The sequence below is a fragment of the Sceloporus occidentalis genome, unplaced genomic scaffold, assembly GCF_023333645.1.
Source record: "Sceloporus occidentalis isolate IW3139 unplaced genomic scaffold, rSceOcc1.0.p SCAF_5, whole genome shotgun sequence".
NCBI classification, from domain to species: Eukaryota; Metazoa; Chordata; class Lepidosauria; order Squamata; family Phrynosomatidae; genus Sceloporus; species Sceloporus occidentalis.
The window spans coordinates 17,273,459-17,292,328 of NW_028316985.1; the positions used below are offsets into that span (position 1 = coordinate 17,273,459).

General features: G+C 40.4%; 1 protein-coding gene and 1 pseudogene across 1 annotated transcript in view; both read right to left on the reverse strand.

Moving 5' to 3' along the window:
- The window catches only part of PEX26 (peroxisomal biogenesis factor 26), a 64,595-nt gene that overhangs the window by 9,887 nt on the left and 35,838 nt on the right, over positions 1-18,870 (reverse strand). The gene's annotated exons all lie outside the window — the stretch shown is intronic.
- LOC149311706 (elongin-C pseudogene) lies at positions 797-6,532 on the reverse strand (annotated as a pseudogene).

Here is an 18,870-nt window from a genome sequence, read left to right on the forward strand (position 1 = left end):
TTGCAGGATGCATAATGAGAAGCGTAGTTTTACATAATAGGAAGCGTAATTTTTTGCATGATGGGAAGTGTAGTTTCGCATGATTGGAAGTGTAATTTTTGCAGGGTGCATGATGGGAAGTGTAGTTTCGCATGATTGGAAGTGTAATTTTTGCAGGGTGCATGATGGGAAGTGTAGTTTCGCATGATTGGAAGTGTAATTTTTGCAGGATGCATGATGGGAAGTGTAGTTTTGCATAATTTTGCAGGATGCATGATGGGAAGTGTAGTTTTTGCAGGATGGGAAGTGTAGTTTTGCAAGGAAAAACTAAGCAGCACTTAATAGAAAAAAAGGCTCATTGCACAATGCAGGAACACAAAGCAGCCTTGTGCAGAAAGGAGCTTAAAACTGTTGCTGTTGTGTTTTCTTGGCAAGATTTTGTTCATAGGGGGTCTGCCATTGCTTTCCTCTGAAGCTGAGAGAGTGTGACTTGCCCAAGATCACCCAGGGGGTTTCATGCAGAGTGACCAGGCGTCCTCCTTTTCCAAGACATGACCTACATTTCAGCCTTCTTCCCAGGAGGAATTCCAAAACGTCCTCCATTTGGAGCACAACTAAGAAGCACGAATTTATGATTTATACTAGTGCTGGCAGCTTTGACTTGGCAATGCCCTACATTTTTCTTGAATGTCCTACATTTTGCGTCGCCTCATCCTCCTTGACGGTTAGCACTGATATCACCGAAGGACTGAACCTAACTGAAATACATGTATTAAGTACTGGGGAAAGTTTACATTTTTATTATAGTTTAGTTTATTTAACAATCTAAGAAGTTTGCAGCCATCAGCAGTTCCAGTGCAATTTCATGTGCAACAGGACATTCTGGGATCTCTGCAGAGCTGTTAATGTAACAAACCTTGTAGGTGAAATGCATGCATACTTTGGATAGAACATGGGAAGGAATCTCTCTAAAAGTTACTTAATTTGTTTCGTTTTCAGCAAATTGTCCTGGACCACTCAACACAGCTTTTATTGTTCCTGATGTGAGTGCATGTTCTCGCTTAAGAATGAATTCATGGCCATCAGAGGATATCAGTTTCACATAGTCCTATATGTGGGCTTCATGGCTGAGCAAGGAATCAGACCCTAGCTTCCAGGGTCATAGTCCGACACTCAAATTCCTATGCCGCAGTTGCTTAAAATAAGAAAGAAAATAAAAACGGGCTGAGTTGTGCTTTCACTTTGGACAATGCTGAAGTCGATCCTCATCCTCATCATTATTTTGCATGTGATTCAAAGATACAGGTTGAATTGAGGCTTCAGTAGCTGAGCAGCCCCTAAATATGTGGTTTGCTTTATTATTAGCTGCCATCAAATCAATTTCCACTTAATGCCAACCCCATCAATGAGAGACCTCCAAGTCACCCTGGTATCAACAGTCTTGCAGACTCAGGGCTGTGGCTTCTTTAAGGGGGCACTGACAGTGTAGAAATAATGCAGTTTGACAACGCTTTAAGAACTGTGGCCCCATCCTATGGAATCCTAGGATTTGTACTTTGACAAGGTCTGCCGCCTTCTCTGCCAAAGCGTAGGCTAAAGACCTTGTAAAACTAATGATCCCAGGATTCCATCAGTCTTTATCTTCTCTGCCAAAGAGCAAAGCCAGCGTGGCATAGTGGTTTAAGCACTGAACTATGACTCTGGAGGCCAGGGTTCATTTCCCCACTCAACCCACTGGATAACCTTGGGCAAGTCACATGCTCTCAGCCTCAGAAGAAGGCAATGGCAAACCTCCTCTGAACAAACCTTGCCACGAAAACCCCATGATAGGTTTGCCTTAGGATCTCCATAAGTCAGACAAGATTTGAAGGCACTCAACACACCCACCCACACCAAAGAGCACTCACAAAACTAAAACTCCCAGGATTTGATCATTAAAGTGGTGTCAAACTATATTATATCTATGGGGTAGTTACATTCTGAGTCTATCCATCTCGAATACTATCTTCCTCTTTTCCTACTGCTTTCTACCTTCCCAAGCATGATGGTCTTTATAGTGAGTCATGTCCCCTCATGATATGGCCAAAGTATGACAACTTCAAATTCACCTCTTCCAATTACAAGATTTACAATTCTCTGATTCTTCAGTTCTGTATGTTGATACTTAGTAAAAGATCTTTTGGAATGTCCAAAGTGACCCAGAGATATTACCCTATCCCTCATATTGGAAACAGAACATAAAGACCTGAAATTTCAACATCACTATGTTCCCACAGTACTGCTCAGCATCAAACCATCCCACATCATAGGACCACCAAAAAAAAAAAATTCTCTCTTATGTGTATTCCTGTGCACTGATCTGCCAAACACATGTATACATACATTTTTCTCCCTTCTTCGTATCAGAAAGACATTTATAAATCAAAAACTGATAAAGACTACATGGCTTACAATGTATTGCATTGACCCTGAAAGGTTTAGCCAAAGAGCCACATCCCCTGTCTACTTTTTCTAGCCCAGATAAGCATAACAAGGAACTGCACAAATAGTACTATCCTTGGAAACATCCTCTACTTTTTATGTGACTGTAACCCTTTCTTACTTTTTGTCTCACACAAGAGCACTTGCTGCTTTTGCTAGGCTGCTTATGCAGACTGTTCCTTAATAATGCACCTTATTCGTCTATGAGATACACCACTCTACACCTGGCTTAACAAGACTACGTATGAAAAGAATCTAGGAGTCCTAGTAGATCACAAGTTGAACATGAGTTATCAGTGTGAAGCAGCAGCTAAGAAGACCAATGCAATTCTAGGCTGCATTAATAGAAGTGTAGTATCTAGATTAAGGGAAGTAATAGTACAACTCTATTCTGCTTTGGTCAGGCCTCTCCTGGCATACTGTGTCTAATTCAGGGCAATACAATTCAAAAAGGATGTTGACAAGCTGGAGTGTGTCCAAAGGAGGGCAACGACAATAGTGAAGGGTCTAGAAACTATGCCATATGAGGACAGACGGGGATTTTCCATGGATAAAAAGCAGTTCCAAATTCACGGGATAATCGCAAGATAATTGTGATGTCACATGACATCGTGTGATAATCTTTGCATTATTGCGTGATATTGACGGGAGCATACCACTGTGCTCCCATCTTTTTTTGCCAGTGTGATAACCTCCTTAGAGAGCTAGGTATGTTTAGCCTGAAGAAGAGAAGGTTAAGAGGTGAAAAGATAGCCCTGTTTAAATATTTGAAGGGTTGTCATATCGAGGATGAAGCAAGCTTGTTTTCTGCTGCTCCAGAGAATAGGGCCCAGAGTAATGGTTTCAAACTACAGGAAAAGAGATTCCTCCTTAACAATAGGAAGAATTTAGGAACATTAGGAAGACAGTAGTAGCTGTAGACAGTGGAACACACTCCCTCATAGTGGAGTCTCCTTCTTTGGAGGTTTTTAAACAGAGGCAGGATGGTCATCTGTTGGAGGTACTTTGATTGTGAGTTCCTGCATGGTAGAGGACTGGACTGGATGGCCCTTGACATCTCTTCCCATTCTATGATTCTAATACATTCAAGCATGGCATATTCTAATATGATACTGTTAATATTCTGAGACTTTTATTGCACTATTTACTTATGGTCTCATGCTACATTATGTTCTGCTTTAAAAGCATGTTTTCAGCTTCAGCAGGAAATAGAATAGGACACTTTGTTTACCAATCTTTAGAGGAAATATGCCCCAAACGCTGACACAAAAATATAGGGGATAAACAACTGGGTTATTTGCATATATGGGACCACAATCTTGCCAATAGTCTGAATTAAAGGCAGAGCCTAAACTGGGTGACCTTGGGTGAGTCATGCAATGTTAGCCTCAGAATAACCAGTGATAGGTTTACGTTAGGGTTGCCATGACTCAGAAATAGGGTTGCTTCAAGGAAGAAAATGTCCTGGGTAGCATCCGCACTAAAAAAATAATGTGGTTTGATTCCATTTTAAGTGCCATGGCTCAATGCTATGGAATTCTGGGAACCATAGTTTGATGAGGCACCAGAGCTCCACTCCACAACAAACTACAGTTCCCTGAATTTCATAGCATTGTCCTATGGCAGTTAAAATGGTCTCAAACCAGATTATTTCTGCAGTGTGGATGAAGCCTAAGTGTGAAAGATTTTCATTCTCTCACTCTCTACAGTACTAGCCATTTGGGACTAAAGGAAAATTTCATTGGGGGGCGAAGTATTTTTGGGAGGCAATCTTCTCATTTTGCCCACTTATAACTACACCCTTGACTTCAAATAAATAAATAAATAGATAAAGCTAGAGTCAGCATGAGTAAAATAAACATTTATTCCATCTGGTCACAAGGTGTCACTCAAACAATGTATATTTGCTGGTCCAATCCTCTCTTTTCTTTTTCATTGTTGATAATAACTTGGTGGTGGTGGTAGTGGTAGACGTCAAGTCATTTCTCTCTTATGGCAACCCTAAAGTGATGCTATCACATGGCTTTCTTGACAAGATTTGTTCATTGGGGTTTTGCCATTGCCGTCCTCTGAAGCTGAGTGAGTGTGACTAGGACAAGTGGGTTTTCATAGCAGAATAGGGATTTGGTTTCCCAGGTTCCTAATCCAATACACAAACCAGTGCACCATACTGGTTCTATCTATAATGATTATCCCCTCAAAAATATAAAACCAAGAGGATGAATTACATTTTAAAACAATCTAAGAATCTAAGATAATAAAATACAGTAAAGACACCAATAATGCAAATAAAGTAGTATTTGCACTATGCCTTATTTTAGGGTCTTAGAACGACAGCTGAGGTGTGGCAATATTCTGGGAAGGGGTGAGATTCAGCAATTTAGGTAATGACTTTAACCCTTCTGAGTAAAACCTGAATTAATTCACCCCAGTCACTGACATCAGTTTTCAGTAGCCACTGGGTACAGATGAAAAAAGTAACTTTTTTGAGCTCTGCCACAGAAGATAAAGGAAACTTAGGAGATCAGGACCCTACAACACATATGCATGGAGACATAACAACTTGACTTAAAAAAATGTTTTGCACTGTTAAGTTGATTTAATATATGCCTAAGATGGGATGAGAGAGAGAAAGAGAGGAGAAATCAGGTAAGATCAATACCAACACAAAATCATTTCAAATTTAACTATCCATGTTGCAATAAAGGGTATTTGTTGGAAACTACAATTCCCAGTGTGCCCTAGGAGAGAAGCTTGAGTTATACCAGCCTATGCCCAACATAAATTCCCAAATATGGAAATGGATTCAATTCTGACAGTTGCTAACAGTTAGGACAATCTTCCTTTATTGAGAATGAAGAAGGGGAAGAGAAGGAGTGAAGATAAGGTAAGCCTGCAACCTGCAAACTTTCTGCCTGGAAGATGACCAAGTCTATTTGTTTACAGGGAGGATGGAAAGCACACTTGCACTAAGGACTGGCTGCTCTGCAAGTTCTGGTTTTTATTTTATTTTATTAAAAGCTTGTTCCTTTGGGACCTGAAATACAACTTCAGGAAATACAAAAGGCCCTCAAATCAATGACATCCTGGTTTTTAGCTTCCAATAACGAACAAGAGAATAAAAACAGGCACCCATTTCAATTACTGCTAAACAGCAAAATGTTAGCTCATAGATTTCAAAATCAGGTGCACTATAAGGCTTTCTAGTCCAGTATGCAATTTAAGATACTCTTACTTTCAAGTAAAAATGTGCATGATTTCAATATATATCTCACCGAATTTAGGGAGAGTTGCCTTTGTCATGCATACTGTCAGGAGTCTCTTTCAGTGAAATCAGCGGGCTTTTAAAATGGTTGACATTAGCTGGATCATGCTTACATTTTATTTTAACATTAAGGATGCAAATAGAACATATGCCAGTAAGAAAACCTTATAAGGCAGCCATTTTTCATTGAGCTGTAACATTTTCCACAGAAATAAATAATTATGTGAGAACTCTAGCTTGAAAATACCTATGTCCGTATAATACAATTGTACCATTAAATGGTAAAAGGTTTTTGTTGTCCAATTTAAGGCAGTATCGTTTAATACATTTTATTCCCTATCCCTTCCCACAAACGAGCTCAAGCTAACTAAAAACAAACCTAACTAAAAACAAATTAAACGATAAATCCATTATTATTGGCATAATAATCAATAGACGTCAGAACAGAGATCATTTCAAAAGATACGCTTTCACATTTTCCCTAAAAGTAATGAGGGAAAACTGACCATAGCCCTGGGAAAAATGCATTCCACCTTATTATTATTATTATTAGTAGTAGTAGTAGTATGCTTTATTTATATAGTGCTGTAGATTTGCACAAACAGAAAAGAAAGTTCTATCAAGTACCCAGGGTCTGGAAATTTAGCCACATTAACAACTGTGGCATGAGCACTTTCGTGTTTTGTTATGTTCATACACTGCAACTGATCCAATTTGTAAGGGACCATTCTCATTAAATCTCTGTCATCCCACTTTTTCAGCTACTTTTAAAATGACCCTGATTTTCTCTCTCTGTACCTCCCACATTCCGCCTTTGTTTTCAGCTTACTTTGGTTACTGCAAACGGACTTCAAAGTGCAAAATGACTCTGTCATACTTTGGTCACATCATGAGAAGCTATGATTCACTAGAAAAGACAATAATGCTAGGAAAGGTAGAGAGCAGCAGAAAGAGAGGAAGACTATGGAGATTATCACATGAGAACCAGCTCAGCAACAGTCACGTCATTAGAAGAGAGCGTGACAGTACTGCTATAGTGGTCAATATTTTTGCACATGAGCACTTTAATGCCTTACATTTTCCTTGAATGTCCTTTATTTTAAGTTCTTGTCTTCCTTTGAGGTTATGGCATCTGGTTACCCTGTCCACCAGCATCCCTAGAAAGACACCTCTCTATCTCCTTGAGCTCTTTTCTCTACAGACTGTCTCTGCTCCTCTTATCCACTTTCCTACATTGCCTATGCCTAAGTGGATGTGAATGTTTACAGAAATTTTGTGCTATTTTTGGAACCACCTTTTGGTGACAAGCCCAGACACTTCAGTGCAGCCTCTCCCTGTATGTCAGTGAAAATAAAGTGGTTAGACTTCCTTTCGGCTCCGTTTTATTTCCCTCCACAAGTGGAGCTGGGTTTCTATAAAAATATTTCTGTTCCCATTTGACGAAGCAGAAAAACTGAGCAGAAAAATCAGGGAAGAAGGAAACGGAGGAGGACTGAGGCTGCATCTGCTTTGCACAAATAAGGCAGTTTGACACCACTTTAACTGCCATGGCTCAGTGCTATGGATTCCTGGAATTTGTAGTTTGTTGTGGCACTAGAGCTCTCTGACAGAGAAGGCTAAATATCTCTCAAAACGCCATATCCCAAAATTCTGTAGCATTGAGCCATGGCAGTTAAAGTAGTGTTAGTTAGATGCAACCCATGAATCACCATAGGACATGCTAACTTGTGTGCTTGAGAGTGCAAATGTTTATATTGCATTGAAATTCATTATGGTAAAACCTGTTTGACAGTGGAGTAGGCTAGCTCAGAAAGAGGTGGGCTCTCCCTCACTAAAGGTTTTTAAACAGAGCTTAGATGGGAATTTGTCAATGCTGCTTTAGTCATGGACTCCTGCATTTGCAGGGCCCATGACTAGATGACACTTGGGATTTTTTTGAATGTCACAATTCTGTGATTCTATCTCACTAACAACTTTTATCACAGTAGTATACTCTTCAACATTTCACAGAAGAAAACCAGGACACACTCAGCCAAGCAATATCAGAGGATGGTCAAGATGCCAAATGTTTTTAACTGAGGAAGATCACATATGCGAGGACAGGTTATAGCAGTATGCTTTTGCCTGAGACTTGAAAAGGACAAGATTTCACCTCTTCCTCTATTCTCCTTTCCCCCCACTGAGTAGAGTGCAAACTAGTTTTGCACTTTGAACTCAATTTGAGCAGCTGAAGCAGTTGAAGTCAGCTGAGGACAAAGGCAGAAGGTGGAGAGAGAAACTGGGACAGTTTAAAAGCAGCTGGAAGAATGGGACTTCTGTATTTGTTGTTGTGTGCCTTCCAGTAATTTTTGACTTATGGCAGTCCTACGGCAAAACTATCACAGGGCTGTGTGTTGTGTTGTTGTTATTTTTTTGCAATATTTGTTCAGAGGGGTGTTGCCATTGCCTTCCTCTGAGACTAAGGCCTGTTACAGACTGCCAAAATAAAGCTGCTTCGGGTCTCTTTGGAGGTATGCTCTTTAAATGATGCATGGGTCCTAAGAGTCCGGAGGTCGCGCCAAAGCCACACTCCATTCCTAAGCACCGGAGTGCAGCTTTGGTGCAGCTTCCAGATTCTTAGGAGGCATGCATCATTTAAACAGCATACCTCCAAAGAGACCCGAAGCAGCTTTATTTTGGCAGTCTGTAACAGACCTAAGAGAGTGTGATTTCCATGGCTAAGTGGGGATTTCCATGGTTGAATGAGGATTCGAACCCTAATCTCTAGAGTCGTACAACCCACTACATCACACAGCAAAGTATGAATCAGGACTGTCTTGGCCAAATCAGGATGATTGGAGGGTATGGCACAGGGTTTAGCCTCTGTGGTCAACTGATGCCAAAAGCAAGTTGTTGCAGGAGAAACTGGTTTTACTCTTTTCAATGGAGTTTATCACATGGGAGGAATTTCTCTTAATTTCGAATGAAAAAAAGTGGGGCCAGAACGCATTCACGTGAATTCGCTAGTTCAGTGAATTTACGTGAATTCAAATTGCATTCGAACTGACTTCCCATTGCCCAAAAATAACTTGCCCTTTCCCGAAATTGCGTGTGGTGGTCTATCACGCAATAACGTGAAACCCCATGATTGCATTCGGATTGCCATTGGATTATACTTCCAATTTCCCTTGTCTGATAAACTCCCCACTTCCTTCTTTGCCCTAGGCCTTAGACCCCTATTTGCTTATCTTCAACCCCTATGACCATAATCCATTCAGGACTGTACCAGTCATGCACAGCCTCAGTTTAGAGCTCTTTTGTTCCCTTAAGATGGGTTTGGGAAAGAGCCCAAGAGTCCCCAAAACACACATTTTTAAAACACACACACACACAATATTAAGCATGCAAAAGAGTGCTTCTGCCTCTAGGACAGAGGTGGGGAAAGTGCCATGCCAACATCGTCTGGAATAGTTTTTTGTGTTTTTTTCGGGCTATGTGGCCATGCTCTAGAAGAGTTTGTTCCTGACGTTTTACCAACATCTGTGGCTGGCATCTTCTCTGAAGATGCTGGAGAAACGTCAGGAACAAACTCTTCTAGAACATAGCCACATTGCCTGAAAAAAACCACAAAAAACTATGGATGCCGGCCATGAAAGCCTTCGACTCACATCCTCTGGAATACTAGGATCTACAGTTTAGCGAGAGGCACTTAGAATTTTCAGCCAGTGAACTGCCTCAACAAACTACAGCTCCCAGGATTCCACCCAATGCTGCCATGTGGAATATAACACCATAATTGTTTAGCTTGATTAATAGCTTTAAGCATTTCTCTCTTCTGCTAATTAGTTTTGGTTGGATTGTTATAACCAGTTATAATCATCTCCAGCTACTTTGTCAGTGAGTGGAGAAAGAAGCTTGTGAACATGTTCAGTGCACTTTTGCTTCCCTGAATGTTGTTAGACAGCAACTATGTTTCGCTTTGTTATTTCCAGGTTATTCATTTTATATCCCAGTCATTCATGTTATTTTCCTGCATCCTCTCTCTCCTTTGATGCATCTTGTTCAAAACAGAAAAAGACTTGGTTAATTTTATTATGTAAGGACTGAAAGTCATGTTTCACACTCCCAGTCCATTTGGTGCAATATCTCTGCTTGATCCATTTTGCATTGGAGTGTGCATCCTCTGCACACAGTACCCAAAAATGTGATGATGATGATGATGATGATGATGATGATGATGATGATGATGATTACAAAAATATCTCTCCCTGTCAGCAAGTGCAGCTCAGGAAGAGTTAGACATGCATGCACTAAAACAGGGCCTCTAGGACAAATCGCCTCAAACATTAATCCAGATCGGAACACTACCTGGTCACAGGGACACAGAGCTGGGGGCGGGCAATTTCCCCCCCTCTCACTTTAACTCCTGGCCTCTTGTATGTTAGTGGGATGTTAATTGGAGATTAGCACTATAAGACTCTTGAGCTGGAAGAAGCAAGGCCATGCAGTTATGGCTGGAGGGAAAGAAATAGCCATGGCTTCTCACATTGAAATGGAAAAACATCAAAATCAGCAACATCAAATGAGGACAGAGCACACGAGAATACAGTGAGAGCATCTTATGGGGCAGGTATGGATCATGAATGTATATAATATGTAGTTTGCAGACATGCTGTCCTATATACGTGTCTTGGAATGCCATGTTCCCTCTTGTTTGATTGGAATATTCTGGTTGTTAGGACATTGTGGTTTGCACACTGAAGACCCTATTGTTATTAGTTGGAAAATGTAAGGAATTCAACTAAGCACTAACTATGATTTGTGCATCCTTGGCATATGCTTTATAGTGCTTTGTTTTGTTTTAAAGCTTGGAGCAGACTAGTCGGGCATTACAATGAATTCATACTACTTTCTTTTGCTGTTGGTGATGAAGTGCTGCCTCTGGGATTGTATTTTTATCTCTTGGCATTTCATGTGTAGGTGCCTGTAAAATAGGTGAAGCAACTTGAGCCTAGGTCTCCATCCAGTTGCTGCATTAATTAATTACAACAGGATGCATTCCATAGCAAAAGACTGTGTCAGAATTTTGGTTTCAGCTTGGAAACTGTGTATTGGTCAGCAAAATGACATGTTTAGATAGACATCTTTTATGATATATGAAGCAATCAGACCTAGAGTGTTGTGTAGTGGATTCAGTGTTGGAATAGGTCTCCAGGGGACCAGAATGCAAATCCCTGCTCAGCTTTGGAAACTCACTGGGTGACTTTGAGCAAGTCATACTCTCTCAACCTCAGAGGAAGGCAATGGCAACCCTACTCTGAACAAATCTTGTCAAGAAAGCCCTGTGATAGTGTCACATTATGGTCACCATAACAGTTTGAAATGAACCACAATAACAACAAAAGTGAAGCAATGACCAAGAGGGTGTTCTCACTTGCCTATAAAGCGGATCATGAAGCGAATTAAGAGGCGTCGTTCCCACTGATGCCCAAATTAGTTCCTCAGTGCCCCGGAATCGTTTCCACTGTGATTCGATTCAAAATCGAATTATATCGTATAATTCGAATTAGACGCCTATAAACCGGTTTTAAAAAATAGTAGGTTATAAAGCGGATTATTTTTTTAAAGCGGGGTACGATTCACTGTATCCGAATGGGAACGACAAGGGTGTCTGATGCGGGAACCTGGAGATGGGAGGAGCAGCGTTCAAGGGGCTGCCCTGGGGGTGTCACCCTCTTTGGTCTCTTTCTGCATCGCCAGCGCCATTTTCTTCAATTTGCATAGACTTTCCCCCAGTGGATTGCAACCTCCCCTCTGCTCCTCATTCATAGACCAATGTGTGAGGAGAGCCATTGAACACCATTTTAAACTATTATTTTTTCTTTTTTGCCACTGCCTGAGCAGCAGATGGGCTTTGCAGTACATGCCTGCTTGATTGCCCCCCAGACAGCCCAGGGGGTAATGGGGGAGGCAAAGCGATTTTGGGGAAAGGAGGCTCCTTCCAGAGGAACTATGGGATGGGCTTTGCAGGACATCCCTGCTTGATTGCCCCCCAGACAGCCCAGGGAGCAATGGGGGAGGCAAAGCGATTTTGGGGAAAGGAGAGCCTGGACACCCAGGGATCTGGGGGGGGGGGATCGAGCCTTATCTTCTCTCTTCCCCAAAGATTCTCTCCCCAATAACGAAGCCCGCTGCCTTCTCCTCCTTGATCCGATTTGCCAAGCTTCCTTCTAGTCTGGGGAGACACAACAGAAGAGCCTTGGATGCAGCCAATTTTCATTGGCTGCCCCCCAAAAAAAACCCCAAGACTTGTGACGTCTGAAGCCTATGCACTTGATTGACAGCTTGTGTACACAAATGGGAATGGGGAGCAAGTTAATCCTCTTTAAAATAAAGTGATTTAAAATAAATGGGAACAAAAACAGGGTCTAAATGAATCGAGGTAATTTGCCCCTTTTGGTAATAGAAATGATGCAAAAAATTCGAATTATTCCCGGAACATAATCTGAATCAGAATCGCGGCAATATAATCCGTTTTATCTGCCAAGTGGGAACACCCCCCAAAACTACCCCTGTGTCCAGGAAATAAGTCTAACAGTTTATGCTGTTAATATATTAAGCACTAGGTTTAAAATACCCAGACAACCTTGGCTTGTGCTTATTCCTACACTTGAGAACTAAACAAGCAAAGCAAGGAAAAGATACTGCATGAGAAGGAAAACAATAAAGGCAAGATCTTTGTGTGATGGGAAGATTGATGCAGGTTTGGGTAAGCCAACTGATGCTGTGCTACACCAATAGTGATCTGATCTACTGCAAAACACTTTTTAAGCAAGAGTGTGTCATTTAATCAAAGCCTGAAATTTCATCTTTAGAAAGGAACTAATCACCATTATAGTTCCAAGGAATCTGAAAAGTAGTTAGGTGTTAAAATTGCAGTTGAAAATTAATTTGATAATTTCTAATTTCTAAACAGCAACTAAAATAGTTGCTTGCTTTACAAAAGGTATGCTCCAAGCTGCTGGCCTATAGTATAAAATGGTCTTCCCATCTATGTTATCACTGCCTGGACACCCACAATGAAACACGGTGCACAGCTTAAATCAGGACTTGAACTATATGATAGTCTTCCACCACCATTTAGTGAGGTCACACCACTGTAAGCTGCTCAAGCAAATTTAGAAGTTACGGCTACACTACAAAAGGAGTGAAAATATCTGTTAAATTGCTACGATGATGTAACATACTTATATATTTATTATTGGGAAAAGGTAAACATTACAAACAATCTAGTTATTTGAAGTACAGTACTTAAACCTAGCAATTAAAACAGATTAGTTGTGACTTTACTATTAGGAGATAATAAATATGCAAGCACTCATGATTTGTACATTCCAAACATATCAATGCACAACAGAGATCTGGGGGTGGGGAGAAACTGAGTATAAAAGATAGAACTCTTTCTACAAGATTGTTAGAAAATGGAGTATTATTCACTGCACTGTTGAGAAAAACACAAAATCCATAATCAGTGATACTTTTGGGGGGCCAGTTACAACACATACAATATATAATGCAAGCTTTAGGAGCGTCACTGGCTTCTTCATCAGGCAAAGATGTTAAAAATCATACAGGAGAAAAATTGTGACAATGTTAGTGCCACAGGCCTACATACCACTCCCATTATTGGGCATGTGAAGACTAGAGACAAAGAGCAATTAAAAGCAAGTAACAGAAACTCAGCCCCCATTAACAACAGAAAAGTAACTTCGCTTGAGACCCAAATGTATTATTGTTAGCCTAATGCAATTCAAATATTCATTAAGGAAGATACTATTTTAATTTTATTTCCACCCCTTTTTTTGTACTCCACTCTATAAGCTACATTTTAGATGGACCCTGAAGATTTAACTACACAAGAAAAATGAGAAAACACACAGTATAACGTAGTTTAATGTATACAGTATATATAATGTAATGTGTATTATAGTGTAATTTAGTATTTTAAAGAGCAGAGCATTGGTTACTTTCTAGTGTTTAGGTTTTTTTTTTTTAAATTGGCTTTGTAAAAAGAGCCAGGTTTCATTATCTCCTTTAACACTGGAGTCAGAGGACTGGTTCACCTGTGTAGCTAGGTATTTAATCTTTCATCACTTGAGGACTGAACATCTGATAACTCACAGTTGAGTGCACAAATGGATTCCTTTGAATACTGCTGTGTTTAAAGGGCTAGTTTTATATTTATGTACAGTGGGACCTTGGTATCTGTTGGATTTTGGATCCAGGACCCCCATGGATACCAACATCTGTGGATGCTCAAGTCTCCTTATAAATAATGGCATAGTAATATCAAGAGAAAATTTAAGGCAATGTACCCTTACACACGAAACCAAATCACTCAAAAGACTAAGAAGGAAAGTCTGATACTAAAAAATGTGTAACTTTTAGTAAACAATCCAAATATTTACTTCTCTTAAAAATTGCATGTAATTACTATTAGTTGAGTTAACTCATTATGTATCAAAAATACATAACCTTTTTACATGCCTGAACAATAATGCCATTTAAACAATGTATTCTGTTATTCCATCTGGAAGATAATCATGCAATGATAATAATTTCAAAGCAACCAGAATGTAAGACATACCATCCCTGAAAATAAAAATATACTGTACCATGAAGGGAACAATCAAGTATGCATAAGGCGCATTGTCAAAAAATTTGAAATGTTGAATGTAAGTCCAAATAAGACATTAAGAGTGTAAGCAGATGGGCTGGATACCATATGTCAGGCCTGTGGTATCATGCCCCTGGGTTCAACCTTGGTCAGTCCCCGGGCTGGAGCAGTGATGGGTGGATGTTTACATGCTTGCCAGCTGCTGTGCCATGGACCTGCTGTCACCACATGCTCCTTACCTGCTTCCACCATGACATTGGTCCTCAAGGCTGTGACCACAGCCTTTAAAGATGGTAATGGGACACCTGGCTTCACCCACATCAGAGGCTATGGTGGAGATTTTTGGGACGGATGTGATGGCAGCAGCAGGTAAGGAGTATGCAGGGCTGTCCATTCTGCCAGCTGTCACTGCAGAGTTTCCTGGAAATTCCACAGCAAACAGCTGGTCTTTAAGGACTCGATTTAGGCCCTTTTTGTCTAGGATTGATCCAGGATTGCTGAATCAGCATCCAGAGTCTCAGGCTAATGGCCTTCATCATCTGGACAGGAAGATGTGAGGCCAGAGGGAACACAGGACTTTTGGCCCATGCATACAGGCCCTAAGTCCTGATGGACATTACATTTTAGATATGCACATTATAGAACCTGAAGTTTCCGATCCTATAACTTGAAGAAACTTGAAAAGACGGTTACTTCCAGGATCTGTAAACCCATTTAATTAAGTATTTATCAGTCCATTGAATCATGATAAAGATTGAATTGAATATCAGTCTGCAACTTTGTCCTTCTTTTAAATTACTTTGCATTTAATCTTAAGTGCTTTAACACACCTATGAAATAAATCATACATTACAAAGAATTTTTATCAATAATTAACCAAGGATATAAAATAGAAATATTGGAAATAATGTATGGAGTCAAACCTGCAATTTTTCTCCCATCATAATAGGAATGCATTTTTAGTTCCTTTCAGAATCAAGCTTTTGAGTTCTCCAGAACTCTTCATCCGACTATATGATACCCCCCAAAAAGGGAGGGGGTAGGGGGTAAAAACAGGAAAGTCCAAAAAGTAAAGCAGATGTGCCATTAAAGCTGCAGTTAAACTCAATCCCAAGGTGAGAGACTACAGAATGAATGAATCACTAGTAGGTGTGCAGGTTATCTGGTCACACCCAGGAATCCCTATTTAGGAGGAATAACTGATGGCTGGTTTCCATTTCTGAAATCACAGATTAAACTCAATAGGATGTACTTTCGATTAAGCATAGAAGCAAGTCATATTTAACAGATTGTATTACATACTTCCAAGGAAATGTGCATACAGTAGGGTTGCCAAGTGTCCTTTTTATAAGCACTGTCCTCTGTTAGAGGATTGAAAGTGTTCTCTTTTATGTAGGCTGAACAAGATGCCAAAAATAATCCTGTACTTTGAGAAGCAAGCCCTTCATAAAGACAGAAGTATGTGTATTATGCAATTGCCATTATGCAATTTATAAAGGTAAACAATGTTAATTTTCAGAAAAACACATACCCTAAAGGTACCAGATCCTATCTGATCTTGCAAGCTAAGGAAGGTCAGCCATAGATGGTACTTGGAGGAAAGAACACCAATGAATTCCAGGTGATGTAGGCTGTATTTCAGAGGGAGGAGCTGGCAAACCATCTCTGAGTATGCCTTGCCTAAAAAAAATCCTATGAAACTCATGGGGTGGCCATAAATCAACATGTGACATGAATGTGAAGTCAAAGGCTTTCATGGCCGGCATCCATAGTTTTTTGTGGGTTTTTCGGGCTATGTGGCCATGTTCTAGAAGATTTTCTTCCTGACGTTTTGCCAGCATTTGTGGCTGGCATCTCCAGATAATGCTTGCTTGGAAAAAAATGGGTCTATATATACTGCGTGAGCCTGGAAATGCAGAAGTGATTTGCATGTATATTGTTCCGTGTTGTTGGCAGGCCTCAGGCTGGGAGGCTAATGCAAAAGAGGATTAATGCCTGCTAATTGATGATCATTATCTGCTAGGAAAGCCCCTGACTCTGAATGGTTTCCCATTTGCATTTGCTGAGTCCTTATTTTGCTATTCCTCAGGACTGGTAGCCAAATTTTGCTCACTTTAAAGGGTTTCTTCTTTCCGGCTGAAATAATCCAGATGTTTGTGGATTTCAATGGCTTTCCTGTGCATCCTGACATGGTAGTGGTTGGCATGGTCCAGAATTTCAGTGATTTCAAACAGTATTTTATGCCCAGGATGGTTTGTGACATGTTCTGCTACTGCTGATTTTTCCAGATGGCCCAGTCTGCAGTGTCTCTCCTGTTCCTTGATTCTTGTTTGCACACTGCATTTGGTGGTCCCTATGTAGACTTGTCTGCAGCTGCATGGTATGTGGTAAACTCCTGCGGCTTTGAGAGGGTCTCCCTGGTCCTTGGCTGAGCAATGACATGAAAGTACATACACAGAGGTTAATTGAAATCCATGCTTTCATTTGGTACTTAGTTAGAATGGGAACTTGCTAATAGCGACTTTATGATTATCAACCCTACACTGTATTAATTTTGACTGCCATTATTAATATTTTTAAAAACTGGCAATGCTAGCAAATGACTATGTGGGGAAAGTAGTCTAATCCACCCCCACTACTAAAGAGGCAGAACAATCTACCAATCACCTCTCTCTCTCTATGCTGCCCAGAATAGTGTTTAAAACAGCAAGAGGGCAAGTGGATCATAGAAATGCAAGCAATCTCAGCAACCAGCTCCTGGTGGCGTGAACAAGTTACATGCTGGAAGGGAAGGCAAATTAAAACAAACGCTTACAGGGTTCCTAGTCCATTTGATCTGTGTGAAAGTGATCCTAAAGTGGGGAGGGGGGTCTTTCATGGGCAAAACTGTATAACCCCCGTTTCCTGCTCCTAACTGTAATGTCTCCTGGTGCTCCCAAGAAAGGTTGTGTGTTTTGTTTTGTTTTTGGAGGGGAATGGGTTGGCATTTCTAATTCCACTGACCCATTACCACAAGTTAAAACCTGTTTTGTCTATATACAGTCCTGCACCCCTTTTTCTCACTCCACTTTTGGCTGCTGCCACACTGCCAAATGAATGCAGTTTGACACTGCTTTAAGTGTCACTGTTCCATCCTGTGGTTTGGAGTTTGTTGTGGTACCAGAGCTCTTTGGCAGAGAAGGCCAAATATCTCACAGAACTACAGATCCAGAATTCCGTAGCATTGAGCAATGGCGATTAAAGCGGTGTCAAAGTGCACTCATGCAGCTTTTGATCGACAGCCTGCACGAGTTAGCACTGCAACTAGATTGTATGCAGTAACAGTAGAAAGGATGGAACAGTTTAGAGGAGGAGCTCTAGAAGAACAGCCAGAAACCAGCTGGCGTCTCGCCTTCATTCTAACCTTTGTTTGCCTTGCTGCTGCCTCTGCCATCTCTGAGAGGGTTAAGGAAAGACTGTTTTGCAAAAGCTGGCAGTTCTCTGCTGTTGCTAAGCTACATTGCCCAGCTCTCCAGGAAGGATCAACTAATTAAAGATTGTCCTGATGATGAAATGTTTGTATCTTGGTGCCCCATTGGCTGATGCTACTGTCACTCCAGTATCTCATTGGGGAATAGCTGGGTGGAAATCTAGAATTAACTGGATGCTTCAATCTTGCCTTGCTTGTTCGGATAATTTTATTATTATTATTTTGTCTGTGTTCTCCCATCCTATTAAACCTGACTGTCTGGAAATAAAATCCTGCTGGTTTGAAAGAGAACTAGGTTAGGATTTTCGCCAAGATGAAATAATTACATTTTGAAATCTTGTCCCTAGATAATAAATAATGTTCCACCAGGAGACATAACTGATACTTAAAAGAGTATTGTACTCTCTCCGTATTGAAAACCCAGGTTTTGCATTTTTCTGACTTATTTTTTAAAGAGTGTTGCAAGGAATGAAATAGTCACTTAATGTGCTCTGGGAATCTTATCTTAATTCTTTTTAAAAAGTCAAAACAAGCTTCTGCCCCATATGCATGTATACTTGGAAGTAACACATTAAACTCGTCAGTTTTCATTTTTCGGCCCCACCACCTTGAAAACAAAACTTGCTTTAAAAGGAGTAGTATTTACTGTTGAGGAGATATGTATAATACTGCCTTGTTAGGCATAGTATCCATGTAGAATGGGCCCTTGGTATCAGCTGCAGTTTGGTTCCAGAACCTCCTGTGGATACCAAAGTCTGTGGATGCTTAAGTGCCATTATATACAATGGCATAGTAAAATGATGTCCCTTATATAAAATGGCAGAATCAAGGTTTGCTTCTTGGATTTTAAAAATACATATTTTCAGGTCATGGATGGTTGAATCTGTGGATACAGAAACCATGACATTGGAGAGCTGACTGTATGCTTTATCCTCACTGTTTAAGTCTTCCGCCTCAAGAAATGCTAGGGCAAAATTGGATACAGATGAAACTGGGATTAGATTTCTAATTCATTAACTG